We start from the raw sequence: 18,783 nt of genomic DNA, 5'->3' as shown, positions 1-18,783 counted from the left end.
AGCGAAGTCCCTCAGAAACTGCAGGCAGCTACGCGAGAGGCCTCAGTGCGGGTTCGGCTTGCGGCTCGGCTTTCCGGCTCCTTGCTGAGCTGCAACCTCGGGAAGCCGGTGGCGTTGCGGCGCCCCTTCCTTCTTGCCTCCTAGTTCTTTCTTTCTCCTCTGCGTCTCTCTTCTTTCCCTTCCTCTCCTCTGTTCCTCCTGCCCATCATCCCGGGAGTAGACTTGCTTTGCGGCGGTTTCGAGGCACCTCGGAGCCCAGCGATCCCCTCTCCCGAAGCAGGTAGCTGCTGAGCCCAGCGGAAGGCCCCCGCTTCCTGCAGGCTTCGCGGCTCCCCATTGTCAGCCTCAAACCTCGGACCCCAGGCCCTGACATGCTGGGTGAGGGAGCTCACCCCACCTGCCGCACTTCTGGCTCCCATCACGAGGCTACAATTTCAGATGCCGCTAACAGAGGTGCCTGGACCCTCTCGGCGTGGGTCAGGCTCACGGATTAGTCTCCGCTGGACTGTGTGGACTCCCTAGACCTTCTCCGCAGCGCGGAGGACTTGGGTGGAAGAACAGCGAGCTGACCTCCCATAAGCGAGACCCTGTCCAAACGCCTGTTGGCATAGACGCCCCTCCACCACCCGGACGCGCCTTGGCTAAGAGGGTCTCACACCTGGCGTCCAGACTCCAGACCCCTGGTCCCCAGTTCCTGCCAGTAGTCTCCGGCATCCCCCGTCCCCGTTGGGACGCAAAGGGAGGAAGGCGGCGGTAGCTGGCCTTCAGACCCTGCGCCCGGGTCCGCCGGAGGCTGGAGCCCAAGGAAGGGCACACCTGGCAGAAGGCAGGACCGTTGGGCAGGGCGCCAGCAGAGGGCAGCGCTGCTGAGGAGGGAGGTGGGTTAGGGTCCCCGAACCCTCCACTCATTTTTCGACGCAGCTTGTGGGTCGCATCGGCTCCCTGGCCAGAGCTCGAGTCTGAGGGGGCGTATGGAGTCCGATGGCTCCTGCAGGGGAGCCTCATCGGCGCCTACTTCTTGGCTTCTAGGAAGACCTAGGTGGAGAGGACAAAGTGCTAGCAGCGAGGGAGACGACGTCGGGGAGCGCCGCCAGGAGCCAAGCGCTGCGGCAGCTCCCAAGCCCCGAAAGCGACCTCAGTTCCTCCAGGACACCAAAGGGGGATAAGGACTGCTGTGTGTCCTGTGGACTGCCCCTTTCCTCTCTGGGCCTCAGTGTCCCTGTCTGTGCAATGGTTTGAGTTGGACTTTGTGAACTGAGGTTTCTTTGCTTGATCTCTCTTTGGGTAAGATCACTTTCCCCCACGACAACCCCGAGGATTTTGCCCTCTCCAGGGCCACGTCCCACTGCGGGAAGCCCTCAAGTCTGTGCATCCTCCGTGCTGGGGTGCAGCGTTTGGGTCCTGAACCCCGGCTTAGAGTCAGAGGCTTGGATTCCGCTGGCGCAGTGACCACGGGCTCGGACTGCGGCCAGGGAGTCCCATTCCTCTCCTCCGGACCCGCAAGCCCGGAGAGCAGTGCTGGGAGCCGGGCAGAAGCGGAGCGCAGAACGGCCTCCCCGCTGGTGCGCCCAGATCTCCACCGCGCTCACATTTTGTGCTTCTAGTCCAGCGGCAAAACCCACCTGGACCCCCGCCCGGGGAAAAAGGAGCCTGTAGGTAGCGCCCAGTCTCAAGGTGCATTGAAATAGGGAGCAAGACCCTGTGCTCGCATCTCCCCGGGAGGAGATTTCGAGGGGAAACATTCCGGGCTTTCCCAGCGGATGGCCCGTGTTATTTTGTCATTTTCCGCGGGGCCCAGGCGCGGAATGTGCTCGCGCAAAAGCCCCCTCCCCTCGGCCGGGCCGGAGCTCGCAGGCTCCGTCGCCCCCCTCGCCCGCTGGCCGCCACTTGGCGATCTATTTAATATTCATGGGCGTTAATAGAGAGGCCCCCAGTATATCGGTCCATTGTGGGCGGCTCGTAGGACTTGAATAGGCCTCGGCCCCCTTTCTTCGGCGCGGCTTCCCGAGGGGCCGGGCCAGGAGTGAATGGCCCCGCTCCCCGCTCCGCGCCCCCTCCCCCTTTCAGGGGGAACATCTTTATCCTCATCTCCGCTGCCGCCGCCGCCCGGGCCCCCATTCACGCGGCCCCGGCTCCGGGCGGAACGAATCAATTTGCCGCGGCTCTTCGGAGGTCATCCTCGCCGCCCGGGTGCCCTCTTCCCCTGAGCCCACGGGAGTGGAGAGAGGGCCGCCGCGGCAGGCCGACGGCCCCATGGAGGGACATTGAAGGGGAAGTGGAGGAGAAGAGCAGGGGCGACCCGGAGGGGTGGCTGGGCCGGGGCGGGCAAGACAGTCTCAGGGCCCGGCAGCCGCCCGGGGTTGGCTAATTTCTACTTGTTGCCCCGCGCAGGGCGGAGCGCCGAGGGGAAGGAGGCCGCGGCCCAAGCCCGGAGGTCCGTTCGTCCTCCCCTTGAGGCACCAGCGCGCGTCCCTTCGGCCCGGCTGAGGCACCTATGAGAACGGGGGCGTGTGGGACAGCCCAGGGCCCCGCACGACGCTTTCGTTCTCGCCGGTGCGCCAGGGCTTAGCTCTGGGACAGCCAGGTCCCGACAGTGCGCTTCAGGGGGACGCTCGGAGGGGCGGCCGGCTTCGCGGCTCCTGCTCCCTCGCTCTGGGGTCCCGGCCTGGGTGCGGGAGAGGGGGGTGAGAGTCGGTCAGGCGGGGCCAAAGCGCACGGGTCCCCCCGCCCCGCCCGCCCCGCCGGCCCTCAGAGGCGCAGAAAGAAGCCCATTGTCCGCCGAGAAATACATTTTTGGGGGCCGAGTGAAAGCCCGTCTTTCTTTTGAACTTTAGAAGAAAGTCTCCTGTTCTCGCCCCTCGGAGGGAGAGATTTGTCCCCCCTCCCGGGAGCTCCGCGCGCCTCCTCCTCCCGAAACATCTGCTGGGGGAAAATCCACCCTGGAGGGCAGATCGCGCTCGCTTTAAGCCTGGCGAACTCATTAAAAAGATATTAGCGGCGGGGGCAGGTCCCGCGCAGGTATCGATCAGCCGGAATGAGCCCGAGGAAGAAAAGGCGAAGAATGCGCCCGCGCCGCGCTCAGACGCCCACCCGCCCCGCCCAGCCCCTGCGCCCCAGCCCCGCATAGGGAGAGGGGCCCCCGCGCCGCCTTGCACTGTCTGTGAGTCCCGCGGCCCGCGGTCCAGCCGCCCCCACCCGGGCTCCTCGGCACAGCCCCTCGGCAACCCTCCCCTGCCGGTGCTGCGCTCCGTCCTGGCTTCCCCTGAGCGCAGGTTCCCGGCCGCTCCCCTCCTCCGCCCGCTGCCGTCGCGCGCCCAGCATCCGCGTCTCTCTTCTCCCCCTCTCCTTCTCTTCCTCCTTCCCCAGCGCTCCCCTCTTTCGCTGGCGCTCCGACTCCCTCTCCAGCTTCGCACACCCTCTCCGCTTCCTCCTCGCACGTCTCTCTCTGGCTTTCTGAGCCTCAATCTTTCTTCCCACTATCGCAGTGGCCCAGGAAATTCCTTCCTCGCGTGGGGCCCGCGCCGCTCCCCTCCCCCCACCCCCGTTCCCCGTAAGACGGTTCAGGGCTCCAGGGCGCCCCCGCCGGCGCGTACAAAGGCGCGGCGGGCTGCCAAGGCGGGTGGGGGCGAGGCCGAAAAAAACGGTTTCAACAGACGTGACTCGGGGCCAGGCCTGCGCGGGGCTGCCGGCGGAGTGGCGGCCTCGGCTCAGTGAATGGGGACAGCGGCCCCCTCTCCCACCCCACCCCTGTCCCCGCCCAATCTAATTAGCTTTCAAGGCTCGGCAGAGACAGAGGCGCGCCCCGGGGCGCCCACGTGGAGTGCGTAGGCGCGAAGCCGGCGCCCCGACCAGCAGGTGACTGGCACGCGAGTCTCCCCAGGCGCCCAGGGGCGGAGGAGGGGAAGCCCCTCCCCTGTGCCTCTCGAACCCCCTTCCATCGCCCACACCCCGGTCCCCAGGCCAGCGATGCCAGCGCCACAGCCCAGGCCGATCAAGGCGGCGGGAACGACGGGAGAGACGCCGGGGACACCAGGAGACGGGGCGGTGGGAGAGACAGAGGCGCAGGCTTCTGGAAGCAGAGGGGACGAGACGGGGTGGGGGGAGACTGAGGCAAGGCGATACTGAGGTGGAGGGAGCAGATGAAAGGCCGAGTCGGAGGCGCAGGGGTACAAAGACGGGGAGATGAAGGAAGCAGTGGGGGAGAGGCACGGCTTCCGAAAGAGCCGGAGGCCTGGAGAGGCTTTCAAGAGCTGGATCACCAAGAGGGAGCGACAGGGTGCTACAGAGAGACTGGAGTGTGAGGGCAAAAGGAGTCCTGGGGAAAACAGGAGGGAAAGGTTGAAGAGGGCAGGCTGGTTGGGGTCTGTGGGAGGCAGGCACCCTCCCTGTCCGTCTTCCCTGGCCCCTCCAGCCTCCAGCTCACCCTCCTCTGTTGCCTGCCCCTCTGGTGGGTCTAGGGGCAGCCAGAAGGAGCCCTCTCCGACCCATTCACAACCTCCTCTTCTGCCCGAGTCCCTTCCCACCCCACACCCAGCCCTTCCTCCACAACTTCCCTGAGCTGCTTCCTGCCTTCCAGAACCTTGCACTCAATTCCACCTGAAATGTCCTCCCTGCATTGCCCCAGAGCAGACAGGGGGTTGGAGTCAGGGGGCTGTGCCCTGACTGCTGCTCCCTGAGGCCACCTGCTGCCATCCAGACCATCTCCTGCCTCATGGGGAATCATTGCATTGTTCAACAAACATTTTTTGAGCACCTACTATGTACCAGGTCCCATACAAGGCCCTGGGGGCACCAAGTGACCAGGGCAGACCCAGTTCTTGCCTTCTCAGACCACCTTCCAAGCGGTGCACCCTGGTAGGCCAGAGCTTCTCCTAGGTCACCCTGGTGGCTCTGAGGTCTCTCTTGACAGCTTTCTCTGAGGGCTCCTGCTGAAATGGCTGTGACTTCATTTGTAGAGTGGGAACAATAACCAGGCCTGTTTGTGATGCCTGATGTATCAGGTGAATGAGCTCACACTCAACTTGCAGAGTGAATGGTGAAAAGGTGCTTGTGGCTGGCACTCCTATTACTGTCCCCTCCCCAGAGACCACTCCCCAGGTGAACAGGTCCTCTGGGGCCATCAAGAAATGCCCAGGGCCCCAGAGACCTGCAGATGTGGGTCCAAGTCTGGTTCCAGCAGCTACTGGTCAGGAGCCAAGGCACCCACTTGTCCTCTGTGAGCCTCAGTTTGTTCATCTGTGAAATGGAGATAAAAATAGAACCTCCACTGGGAAGTCTTTTGTAAAGGATAAAAGACAGTGCATGAAAAGCTCATAGGAGACAGGATGCATTTGACTTACGAAAAATGTGGGCACCTTCATTACATTTAAAGGACAACATATGGCCGGGCAAGGTGGCTCACACCTGTAATCCCAGCACTTTGGAAGGCCAAGGCAGGTGGATCACTGGAGGTCAGGAGTTGGAGACAAGCCTGGCCAACGTGGAGAACCCTGTCTCTACTAAAAATACAAAAATTAGCTGGGCGTGGTGATGGGTGCCTGGCCAACGTGGAGAAACCCTGTCTCTATTAAAAATACAAAAAATCAGCCAGGTGTGGTGGCACACACCTGTAGTCCCAGCTACTTGGGAGGCTGAGGCAGGAAAATCACTTGAATCCACGAGGCGGAGGCTGCAGTGAGCTCAGATCACGCCACTGCACTCCAGCCTGGGTGACAACAAAATTCTGTCTACAAAACAAAACAACGCAAACAAACAAAAACAACAGCAACAAACACCACATGGCTACATGGCTTTGGGAAATATGGAAAGAACAAAGGTAGGTACCAAATATCACCTATAAAGAGATACTGAAAGCAAAACCACATGCTAAGAAAGTTGACCAGGACGCCAAGGAGTCTGTGAGCCGTATCTTACGAAGAGTGGCTGGAATGAAGAACAACAGTCATCATATAATGAGCATTTGCTAGGCACCCAGGGGATCTCGATCCATCCTCAGCCCTGCACCCTGAGGTAGCTGCTGTCATTATCTGTAACTCACAGAAAGGGAAACTGAGCCACAGGGAAGTTAAGTGTCTCAGCCAGGAACACCTCTGTCCCCAAGCAAAAGTGGACCTGACCCCAGTGGCTGCTGTCACAAGAGATTTATTTTTTCACATAACAGAGTACAGAGGTGGGTATGTGTCTACGACCTTGGCTCAGCAGTTCAAGGATGTGAGGCCTGAGGTTCCTTCTGTTCTCGTGGTGACACAATGGCCGCTGCAGCCCTGCCATCACATTAGAGGCTGGGAGGAAGAAGGGGCAGAGTTTCACTGACATGTCCCTGGTCACACACAGTGAGCAAAGAGGAGAGGTGAAACTGAAATCCAGGCAGCCTGAGTTCAGGCTGGGACCTTAACTACAACCTCCCGGCTAGGGCTGTCCAAGCCAGAGGAATAATGACTCGGGGGATCCATGCACTGTCTGCCAACCCCGAGAGCCCGTTCAAGTGGGCAGGGAGCAGCTTTTGTTTACTGCACAGAAACTAGGCACCAGGTGTGCAGAGATGAACTCCGTGGTCCCTCCTGACCCATCTCAGGACTGGGGCTTCTGGAGGACAGGCATCTGGTCTGAATCTTCCTTGGTCTCCAGGGCCAGCACCAGGCGCCAGCACCAGGGCCTGGCACACAGCGAGTGCTCAGCCCGTGAGTGAATGACAGGGTAGATGGAGCCACAGTGGCATGGACAGGTTAGGGAAGGGCAGTGAGGGCTCCGGCCTTGCCTACCTCCTCTGGGTGGCACGAGGGAGCCTCTGAATCCCAGCAAAGCGGATGGCAGCTCCAGAAACTGCCAACAGGCCAGGGCAGCCCAGATCCTCAGAACCCGGGGGCCCAGTCAGGATGTGGAAAGAGATGGTGAAGCCCAGTCATAAGTGCTCCCCCCTGAGTAGACACAAACAGCGGGACGTGTCCTCAGACCCCAGATCGGAGCTGGAGGGACCCGCTGCAGTGGGTTGGACCCGCTGAAGATACTTCATTCCCTCCCCTTCCCTGCAGCCAGGGCCTCAGCCTCCCCCGGCCTCTGCTTCCAGCCTCTGGCCTGTCCATCCTGTGATGTGCCTCCCCAGCACCTCCCATAACATCCCCACCACCCCAGCTCCCAAACAGTCAACAGCATGGAGGACAACGCACCAATGGCCCTGCTCCTCAAGAGATCCTTTCTGTTCCCAGGTGAAGCATTGGGTCCAGCACATTCACATGCAGGCAGCTCCTAGCAATTCTGTGAGATGTGTCCCTGCATTTGCCTACTTTTACAGAGGAGGAAACTGAGGCTTGTCGAGAGTCTCGAATGCTCTCTAAGCCTGTGCCCTTACCCTCTCCATAGCTCAGAGAATAAAACCCTCAGGGGTGCTATCTGCTTATCCCTCTGACCCCATGGGAGTCCAATGCTCACAACTGTTGAGATGACAGAAAACGTGTGTTACACTGGCCTGGAAGGAGATGTTTAATTCTATTGTTTGTTTGTTTGTTTGAGATGGAGTCTCACTCTCACCCAGGCTGGAGTGCAGTGGCGCAATCTCGGCTGACTGCAACCTCCGCCTCCCAGGTTCAAGCGATTCTCCTGCCTCAGCCTCTGGAGTAGATGGGATTACAGGTGCACACCACTATGCCTGGCTAATTTTTGTATTTTTAGTAGAGACAGGGTTTCACCATGTTGGCCAGGCTGGTCTGGAACTCCTGACCTCAGGTGATCCACCCACCTCAGCCTCCAAAAGTGCTGGGATTACAGGTGTGAGCCACCACGCCTGGCCTAATTTTTATTTTTATATTTATTTATTTATTTATTTATTTATTTATTTTTTGAGATGGAGTCTCGCTCTGTCACCCAGGCTGGAGTGCAGTGGCACCATCTCGGCTCACTGCAAGCTCCGCCTCCCGGGTTCATGCCATTCTCCTGCCTCAGCCTCCTGAGTAGCTGGGACTACAGGCACTCGCCACCACACCCGGCTAATTTTTTGCATTTTTAGTAGAGACGGGGTTTCATGGTGTTACCCAGGATGGTCTCAATCTCCTGACTGCGTGATCCGCCCACCTCAGCCTCCCAAAGTGCTGGGATTACAGGTGTGAGCCACCGTGCCTGGCCCTAATTTTTATTTTTAAAATAGCTTCATCGAGGTGTAATTAATATATAATAAGCTGCACATATCTAATGTATACAATTTGCTGAGTTTGAACATATGCATACACCCCGAAACCATCACTGCAATCACAGTAATAAACATATTCATCACCTCCAAAAGCTTCCCCCTGCTCCCATGTGTGTGTGCCAGTGGCTGGTGGTGGGGGGACGCTGGTAAGAACACTTGACATCTGCTCTCTTACATTTTTTAGTGTACAGTATGGTATTATCAGCTATAGGCACTACGTTGTCTTTTCTTTTTTTAAAGACAGGGTCTCGCTCTATTACCCAGGCTAGAGTGCAGTGGTGTGATCATGGCTCAGTGCAGCCTTGACCTTCCGGGCCCAAGCCATCTTCCAGTCTCAGCCTCCTGAATAGCTGTGACCGCAAGTACATGCCACCACACCCGCCTAATTTTTAAACTTATTCTTGTAGTGTTGGGGTCTCCCTGTTTTACTCAGGCTGGTCTCAAACTCCTAGCCTCAAGTGATCCTGCTGCTTCAGCCTCCCAAAGTACTGGGATTACAGGCATGAGCCATTATGTCTGGCAAAAGTTTTGTTTTGTTTCATTTTGTTTTTAAGACAGGGTCGGGCTCTGTCACGAAGGCTGGTGAGCGGTGGTGCCATCATAGCCCATTGCAGCCTGCAGCTCCTGCTTTCCATGGAATTTCGAGGGAGAAACCCTCTCATTCTTGTTGTCTAGCTGGGCAGGATGTCCTTTTGTTCCCCAGAGCTCTCTTAGAGGGGGTGCTTAGAGCCCACCCCCCCACCACCACACAGGGAGGAACTGCACTTTCACAGCCGCAGATTTTTATGGGGGAGGATAGGTCTCAAAAACATGTTTTTTGTTTTTTTTTGTTTTTTTGAGATGGAATTTTGCTCTTGTCACCCAGGCTGGAGTGCAATGGCGTGATCTTGGCTCACCACAACCTCCATCTCCTGGGTTCAAGCGATTCTCCTGCCTCAGCCTCCCGAGTAGCTGGGATTACAGGCATGCGCCACCATGCCTGGCTAATTGTTGTATTTTTAGTAGAGACGGGGTTTCATCATGTTGGCCAGGCTGATCTCGAACTCCTGACCTAGGTGATCTGCCCGCCTCGGCCTCCCAAAGTGCTGGGATTACAGGCGTGAGCCTTGGTGCCCAGCTGACATCGTGTTTTTTTTCTTGCCTTTTGGCGTGCCTTGCAATTTTTTGTTGAAATCCAGACACACTGTATCAGATAACAGGAACTAAGGTCAAGAGGCCTTTAGTGTGAGGAGGGTATATTTCATTTTATATTTATTTATTTATTTATTTATTTTAAAGGCTTGTTTTATTTTAATGGCTGATCCATGTAATAACGGAGGCCACTATGTACAGACAAAGGGGGAGCTTTTATTTCTTGGCCTTTTCCTCCTGGGACAAAGTCTTGATGATCTCTTCCTTCTTGGTGTGGAGGTACTCTTCACGGAGCTTGCGTGCTTCCTTGGTCTTAGACCCGCGGGCCTCAGCCTGGTCAGCCAGGGGCTTCTTGCGGGCTTTGTCTGCCTTCAGCTTGTGGCTGTGTTCCGTGAGAATCCGCTTGTGTTTGAACACATTCCCCTTCAACTTCAGGTACAGGCTGTGATACACGTGGCGATCAATCTTCTTCGATTCTGAGCAGCCGGCGCAGAATCCTCATTCTCCTCATCCACGTGACCTTCTCTGGCATTCAGGCATTGGCTGTACCCCTCCGCTTACCTATGCCCAAGTGCCTGCCCTTCCGGCGGGCCAAGGTGCTTTTCCAGCATTGAGCCCGGGAATGGACCGTCACAGGCTTGCGGTGACGCAAGATCAGCCCATCTTTGATCAGCTTCCGGATCTGCTGACGGGAGTTGGCATTGGGGATTTCATTGGTCTCATCGGGTCCAACCAGACCTTCTTCTCGCCACAGTGGAGGACACTAGAGATGAGCCTCTTCTGAAGTGTGAGCATACTCATGGCTGCGGCTGCAGCAGCGAAAGGAAAGCTCTTTTATATTTTATATTTATTTATTTAAATTTTTTGAGACAGGGTCTTGCTGTGGTGCCCAGGCTGGGGTGCAGTGGCATGATCAAGGCTCACTGTAGCCTCTAACTCCCAGACTCAGGTGATCCTCCTACCTCAGCCTTCCGAGTAGCTGGGACTACAGGCACGTGCCACCAGGCTCAGCTAATTTTTTTTGTGGTTTTTGTAGAGATGGGGTTTCGCCATGTTGCCCAGGCTGGTCTTGAACTCCTGGGCTCAAGTGACCACCCACCTCGGCCTCCCCAAGTGCTGCGATTTCAGGCGTGAGCCACTGCGTCCGGCCGAGGCTGTATTATCCTCTTTCTAGGAGCTGGGCAGTATTAGGTGTTTGCTGCGGTTGCAGGTGCCAGAGGCTCCACGTCTTCTACTGTCCTCATTGTTGTCTCCCTCCTGACTTTGGGAGGTCTGAGCCTTGAGTTCTGTCGCCTGTGACTCCCATGATTGTACCGCAGCCTGTGGGTGTGGTGAGGTGTGGGAGAGAGGGAACATTCTGTCGTCAGTCCTGTCTTGGGCCTGGGTCTTGGGGCTGTGACATTCACAAGTATCCCTGCAGGAGTGTCACTTTTCCCCCCTGCTACTTACTACCTTCTCTGGCTCAGGTTCTTTCCCGACCTAATTCCTTGCAGCCTGGCTCCTGAGCACTGTGCTTGTTCTTTGCGAAGCCTGGAGGGGGCTGGAGGGGGCTGGAAGGAGAATTCCATTCCCCTACCTGGGATAGGCTCTGGCAAAGCTCTTCCCCCTAGAATGGGGCCTTGGCTAGAAGGCTTTGAGTGTTTCACAAGGATCTCTACACCCACCCCAGCGAGAGCCTGTGGGATTTTTTTTTTTTTTTGAGACAGAGTCTAGCTCTGTCTCCAGGCTGGAGTGATCTCGGCTCACTGCAAGCTCCACCTCCCGGGTTCAAGCGATTCTCCTGCCTCAGCCTCCCGAGTAGCTGGGACTACAGGTGCGCACCACCATGTCCAGCTAATTTTTGTATTTTTAGTAGAGACGGGGTTTCACCATGTTGGTCAGGATGGTCTCAATGTCTTGACCTCGTGATCCGCCCGCCTTGGCCTCCCAAAGTGCTGGGATTACAGGCATGAGCCACCGTGCCCGGCCCAGGATCTTTCTTCGACAGAATCAAGTGGGATTCCTGGAGGGAAACCCATGAAAGTGTGGGGGACCCCCTAGACTGAAGACTCTAGGACTTTGTCCCTCTGATGCCAGTCCACACTCAGCCTCTAGCAATTCATCCGAGTTCCCATCTGTGTTCCCACTTAGGGCTCCCGTGGCTTCTGCTCCTGGTCCACAGATGTCGCTGGGATTCTCCAGGTTCTCCTGTCTCTCCTGACTCGGGTGGAGCTTTGCCTTTGCAAACTCAGTTCTGGTCTGAAACCTCAGAGAACTTCAAGAAAAGTTTCAACTGCAAGAAAAGTCATCGATTTTCAGTTTGTCCAAGTTAATTTTTTTTTTTTTTGAGACAGAGTCTCGCTCTGTTGCCCAGGCTGGAGTATAGTGGCACCATCTCGGCTCACTGCAAGCTCCGCCTCCCGGGTTCACACCATTCTCCTGCCTCAGCCTCCGGAGTAGCTGGGACAACAGGCACCCACCACCACCCCCGGCTAATTTTTTTTTGTATTTTTAATAGAGACGGGGTTTCACCCTGTTAGCCAGGCTGGTCTCGATCTCCTGACCTCGTGATCCTCCCGCCTTGACCTCCCAAAGTGCTGGGATTACAGGTGTGAGCCACTGCGCCCGGCCGTTTTTTTTTTCTTTTTAATTTTAATAATGAAATAATGAAAGTGGTGACTTTCAAGTTTTTTTTGTTTGTTTTGTTTTGTTTTTCAGGCTGGAGTACAGTGGCACGATCTCGGCTCATTGCAACCTTGGCCTCCCAGGCTCAAGCAATCCTCCTACTTTAGCCTCCCAAGTATTTGGGACTGCAAGCACGCGCCACCACGCCCGGCTAATTTTGTAGTACTTTTTGCAGAGATGGGGTTTCGCCATGTTGCCCATTGCACTCCAGCCTGGGTGACAGAGCAAGACTCTGCCTTACAAAAATAAAAAAATAAAAAAATTAATGACAGGCAGATAACCACAGGTCCAGGAAACTCGGAGAACACCAATCTGGATAAATAGCAACAAACAATCACAACAAAAATACCAGAAACATAAACACACACACACACACACACGTACACACAAAGCAAAACAAATAAAAAACAAACACATGCACAGAATCCACACCCAGCCACAATATATTCAAACTGCAGAAAGCCAAAGAGATCGGATACAAGCGCAAGTGGCATTTATTTCTTCTTCTTCTTTTTTTTTTTTTGGATGGAGTCTCGCTCAGTCCACCCAGGCTGGAGTGCAGTGGCATGATCTCGGCTCACTGCAACCTCCAACTCCTGGGTTCAAGTGATTCTCCCACCTCAGCCTCCTGAGTAGCCGGGACTACAGGTGCGTGCCCCGACGCCTGGCTGATTTTTGTAGGGTTTTTTTTTTTTTTTTTTGAGATGGAGTTTCACTCTGTTGCCCAGATTGGAGTGCAGTGGCACTATCTTGGCTCGCTGCAACCTCTGCCTCCCGGGTTCAAGTGATTCTCCTGCCACAGTCTCCTGAGTAGCTGGTATTACAGGCATCCTCCACCACACCCAGCAAATTTCTGTATTTTTAGTATAGACGAGGTTTCACCATGTTGGCCAGGCCGGTCTCAAACTCTTGACCTCAAGTGATCTGCCTGCCTCGGCCTCCCAAAGTGCTGGGAGTACAGGCATGAGCCACCATGCCCAGCCTCACACCCTGCTAATTTCTGTATTTTTAGTAGAGACAGGGTTTCACCATGTTGGCCAGGCTGATCTCAAACTCCTGAGCTCAGGTGATCCTCCTGCCTCAGCCTCCCAAAGTGTTGGGATTACAGGTGTGAGCCAGTGCGCCCAGCCTGAACCAGTTTTATTACAGTGTATGCAAAACAACAAGGTAAGCAGTTCAAAAACTGTCATCATTGACAACTGCTTATTTGTTTGAATCAGGATCACGAGGTCAAGAGATCGAGACCATCCTGGCCAACATGGTGAAACCCTGTCTCTACTAAAAATACAAAATTGGCTGGACGTGGTGGCACGCGTCTGTAGTCCCAGCTACTTGGGAGGCTGAGACAAGAGAATCGCTTGAACCTGGGAGGCAGAGGTTGCAGTGAGCCAAGATCACACCACTGCACTCCAGCCTGGGGGACAGAGTGAGACTCCTTAATAAAATAAAATAAAATAAAATAAAATAAAATGGTTCAGAAGATTTAAAAAAAAAGTGTAGGAGGAATTTTTTGTCTCAAAGTTGAATTGCTAGGTAGGGCATGGTGGCTTACATCTGTAATACCAACTGTTTTGGAGGCCAAGATGGGAAGATCGCTTGAGACCATGAGTTCAAGACTAGCTTGGGTAACATGGCGAGACCTCGTCTCTACTAAAAAAAAAAAAAAAAAAATAGCTGGGTGTGGTACACCTGTAGTTCCAACTACTGGGAGGCTGGGGTAGGAGGATCACTAAAAAATAAAATTAAAAAAATATAAAGTTGAATTGCTAACTAACCATTGCCAGATATAAACAAGTGCCTCTCCTAGACAAGCTCCATGCAGGGAGAAGTGACTTTGCCCCATCCCTCAGGGCTGAGCACAATGCCTTGGGTACAGCTGGTGCCTCAACACTATTAGTTGGATTTTATTTTACTTTTTATTTTTTATTTTTTTATTTTTTTGAGACGGAGTTTCACTCTTGATGCCCAGGCTGGAGTCCAATGGCACGATCTCGGCTCACCACAACTTCCACCTCCCGGGTTCAAGCGATTCTCCTGCCTCAGCCTCCCGAGTAACTGGGATTACAGGCACCCGCCACCACGCCCGGCTAATTTTGAATTTTTAGTAGAGACTGGGTTTTATCATGTTGGTCAGGTTGGTCTTGAACTCCTGACCTCAGGTGATCCACCCACCTCGGCCTCCCAAAGTGCTGGGATTACAGGCGTGAGCCACTGTGCCTGTACTTATTTTATTTTATTTTTTTGAGATGGAGTCTTACTCTGTAGCTCAGGCTGGAGTGCAGGGTCTCGGTCTTGGCTTACTGCAACCTCCACCTCCCAGGTTCAAGTGATTCTCCTGCCTCAGCCTCCCGTGTAGCTGGGACTACAGGTGCGTGCCACCACGCCAGGCTAATTTTTTTTTTTTTTTTTTTTTTTTGTATTTTTAGTAGAGATGGGATTTCATCATGTTGGCCAGGCTGGTCTTGAACTCCTGACCTCAGGTGATCCATCCACCTTGGCCTTCCAAAGTGCTGGGATTACAGGTGCGAGCCGCTGCACCCGGCCTAGTTGTGGGTTTTAACTGCACGAGAACCATCACTGGTCATGGCGAGACCGTCTGTTTGCTGAACCTCGCCTGGCATCTGAGCATGGAATTCCATAATGAACTGAGAAATGAACTTTTGGGCACAAGAGCCGATGCCCACAGGCATGACTTCGAAGACCAGTGTTAGAACATTCTGCAATGGCAATGTGAGCAATGAGGACACACCTGCTCAGAAATGAGTTAAGGTAGTAGCACAAGTTGACCTGTTATGCATCTTCGATGGTGATATGGTTTGGATTTTTGTCCTGGCCAAATCTCATGTTGAATTTGAGGAGGGGCCTGGTGGGAGATGACTGGATCACGGGGGCGGATTTCCCCCTTGCTGTTCTCATCATAGTGAGTGAGTTCTCATGATATCTGATGGTTTGAAAGTGTGTGGCATTTGGGCTGTTTGCGGTGGCTCATGCCTGTAATCCCAGCACTTTGGGAGACTGAGGCGGGCAGATCACGAGGTCAGGAGTTCGAGACCAGCGTGACCAACATGGTGAAACCCCGTCTCTACTAAAAATACAAAAATTAGCCAGGCGTGGTGGCTCATGCCTGTAATCCCAGCACTTTGGGAGCCCGAGGCGGGCGGATCACCTGAGGTCAGCAGTTCGAGACCAGCCTGGCCAACATGGAGAAACCCCGTCTCTACTAAAAATACAAAAATTAGCTAGGCGTGGTGGCACATGCCTGTAATCCCAGCTACTCGGGAGGCTGAGGCAGGATAAACACTTGAACCCGGGAGGCGGAGGTTGCAGTGAGCCAAGATTGCGCCACTGCACTCCAGCCTGGGCAACAAGAGCAAAACCTCGTCTCAAAAAAAAAAAAAAAAAAAAAAAAAGAAAGAAAGAAAGAAAGTGTGTGGCACTTCCTGCCTTGCTCTCTCTCTCCCGCTCTGCCATGCTAAGATGTGCCTGCTTCCCCTTTGCCTTCTGCCATGATTATAAATTTCCTGAGGCTTCCCAGTCATGCTTCCTGTATAGCCTGCAGAACTGTGAGTCAATTAAACCTCTCTTCTTTGTAGATTACCCAGTCTCAGGTAGTTCTTTGTGGCAGTGTGAGAATAGACTAATACAGATTGATTAAATGTGGTATAAATTACAGACCAATGGTTTTCATGAATGTATATATAACAATCCTAATAAAAAAGTTAGTAAACCAAACCAATTATATATATATATAATATGTATATCTTATCAACTATATCTATCTACCTATCATCTATCTATCTACCTATCATCTATCTATCATCTATCTATCTATCTATCCATGTATCTATCAATAAAATAGATAATCCATTACAACCATTATGAGGTTTATTCTAGGAATGCAAGGCTGGTTTAACATTTGAAAATCAATCAGTGTAATTCATTACATTGAAGCGAAAAAGGAGATAAATCATAGATGATCTCTACAGATGCAGAAGGAAGCATTGAAACAATTCATTACCTATTCATGACAAAACTCTTGGCAAACTAGAAACAGAAGAAAACCTCCTTATCAGATAAAATGTATGCCAAACATACACTCTGAGGCTACAAACAAGACCAGAATGACAACTCTCATGGCTTTCAATCAACAAGATACTGAAAGTCTTGGCCAGAGTAGTCAAGCAATACAAAGAACAAATGGCATAAGGATTGGGAAGGAAAAAATAACACCATCATTATTCATAAATGATCTGACTGTGAACACAGGAAATCCAAAAGAATCTACAACATTGTTAGGTTGTCAATTCTTCCCAAATTGATCTATAGATTCATTGCAATCCCAGTAAAAATCCCAGCAAATTTAAAATATTTTTATGGGGGTTGGGAGATCGACAAGCTGATTCTAAAATTTGTATAGAAATGCAAAGGGCTGGGAGTAGCCAAGACAATCTTGAAGAACAACAAAGCTGAAGGACTTACTGTAAAGGTACAATAATTAAGACAGTTTTGTTGGGAGGCCAAGATGGGCGGATCACAAGGTCAGGAGATCAAGACCATCCTGGCTAACACGGTGAAACCCGGTCTCTACTAAAAATACAAAAAGTTAGCCGGGCGTGGTGGCGGGCGCCTGTAGTCCCAGCAACTCAGGAGGCTAAGGCAGAAGAATAGCATGAACCCTGGGGGCGGAGCTTGCAGTGAGTCGAGATCGTGCCACTGCACTCCAGCCTGGGCGACAGAGCGAGACTCCATCTCAAAAAAATAAAAATTAAAATAAATAAATAAATAAATAAAAATAATAATACTACAGCTTTGGCCAGGCGCGGTGACTCAAGCTTGTAATCAAAGCACTTCGGGAGGCCGAGGTGGATGGATCACGAGGTCAGGAGTTCGAGACCAACCAGTTTGAGACCAACCTGGCCAACCCCGTCTCTACTAAAAATACAAAAATTAGCCCAGCATAGTGGTGGGCGCCTGTAATTCCAGCTACTCAGGAGGCTCAGGCAAGAGAGTTGCTTGAACCTGGGAGGCAAAGGTTGCACTGAGCCGAGATCATGCCACAGTACTCCAGCCTGGATGACAGAGAGAGACTCCCTCTCAAAAAAGAAAAAAAAAAAAAAAAAAAAGGAAGGAAAAAAGAAAGTGCAGCATATAATGTACTTGAGTGCATGGTGTTACTAAAAAACATTATGGTTACAAATTGTTTTTAAAAATGTTTAAGGCCGAGTGCAGTGGCTCACGCCTGTAATCCCAGCACTTTGGGAGGCTGAGGCAGGCAGATCACCTGAGGTCAGGAGTTCGAGACCAGCCTGGCCAACTCTGCTAAAAATACAAAAATTAGCCGACGTGGTGGCGCAGGCCTGTAGTCCCAGCTACTCGAGAGGCTGAGGTAGGAGAATCGCTTGAACCTGGAAGGTGGAGGTTGCAGTGAGCCGAGATCACACCACTGCAATCCAGCCTGGGCAACAGAGTGACTCTGTCTCAAAAAAAAAGTTTAAATGCATTTAATATTTAATATGTTTTATCGAAATGTGAATCAAACAACCATGAAATCCTTGACACCAACCTACCATAATTTGGAAACCACTTGTGTGGTCCAATTCCAAGGAAAGAAAACAGATCAAGAGAGCTGATCTATCCAAGTCACAGAAAGTCATCTGTCCAAGTTGGGAACAAAAGTGAGGCCTGTGGGTTCCCTTTGCCTGAAGGAAATTGTTGATCGTTCTCTCCCCTTGACTGAAGAAGTGGAGTTAGGGAAGAACCTTTCTTTTCTTTTCTTTCTTTTTTTTTTTTTTGAGACGGAGTTTTGCTCTGTTGGCTGGAGTGCAGTGGCGCGATCGCTGCTCACTGCAAGCTCTGCCTCCCAGGTTCACGCCATTCTCCTGCTTCAGCCTCCCAGTAGCTGGGACTACAGGCGCCCACCACCACGCTCGGCTGAGTTTTTGTATTTTTAGTAGAGACGGGGCTTCACCATATTAGCCAGGATGGTCTCCAACTCCTGACCTCGTGATCCACCCGCCTCGGCCTCCCAAAGTGCTGGGATTACAGGCATGAGCCACCGCGCCCGGCCTTTTTTTTTTTTTTTTTTTTTGAGACGGAGTCTAGCTCTGTCACCCAGGCTGGAGTGCAGTGGTGCGATCTCGGCTCACTGCAGCCTCTGCCTCCTGGATTCAAGTGACTCTTTTGCCCAGACTCTCTCTAGTAGCTGGGATTACAGGTGCCTGCCACCACACCTGGCACATTTTTTGTACTTTTGGTAGAGACAGGGTTTCACTATGTTGACCAGGCTGGTCTCAAACTCCTGACCTTGGGTGATCCACCCACCTTGGCCTCCCAAAGTGCTGGGATTACAGGCAAGAGCCACTGCACCCGGCTTTTTTTTGGTTTGTTTGTTGAGACAGGGTCTTGCTCTGTCACCCAGGCTGGAGTGCAGTGGCGTGATTACAGCTTACTGCAGCCTCAACTTCCTGGACTCAAGGGATCCTCTCACCTTGGCCTCCCAAGTAGTTGGGACTACAGGCATGCACCATCATGCCTGGCTAATTAGAATTATTTTTTTTTTTTTTGTAGAGGTGGGGTCTCACTCCGTTGCCCAGGCTGGCCTCAAACTCCTGGCTCAAGCAATCCTCCCGCCTCAGTCTCCCAAAGTGCTGGGATTACAGATGTGAGCCACTGCACCAGGCCGGTTGCCAGTTTTTGAGTGCCCATTAAGAACCAGGTGTGAAGCGCTTTACTTGTGTGCCATTGACTCCTATCATAGCCCCACAGGCGGGCAGGTGGCTACTAGCCCCACACTTAGGATACCAGAG

The 18,783-nt window shown here is 53.2% G+C and overlaps 1 pseudogene; it reads right to left on the bottom strand.

Moving 5' to 3' along the window:
• Window positions 1-9,529: 9,529 nt before the first annotated feature.
• On the bottom strand, window positions 9,530-10,123 carry LOC101138256 (large ribosomal subunit protein eL19-like; annotated as a pseudogene).
• Between the last annotated feature and the right edge of the window lie 8,660 nt (window positions 10,124-18,783).

This window comes from Gorilla gorilla, chromosome 13, assembly GCF_029281585.2.
Source record: "Gorilla gorilla gorilla isolate KB3781 chromosome 13, NHGRI_mGorGor1-v2.1_pri, whole genome shotgun sequence".
Lineage (NCBI taxonomy): Eukaryota > Metazoa > Chordata > Mammalia > Primates > Hominidae > Gorilla > Gorilla gorilla.
The sequence above is the reverse complement of the archived record's forward strand: the minus strand, read 5'-3'. Positions and strand labels throughout refer to the sequence as shown.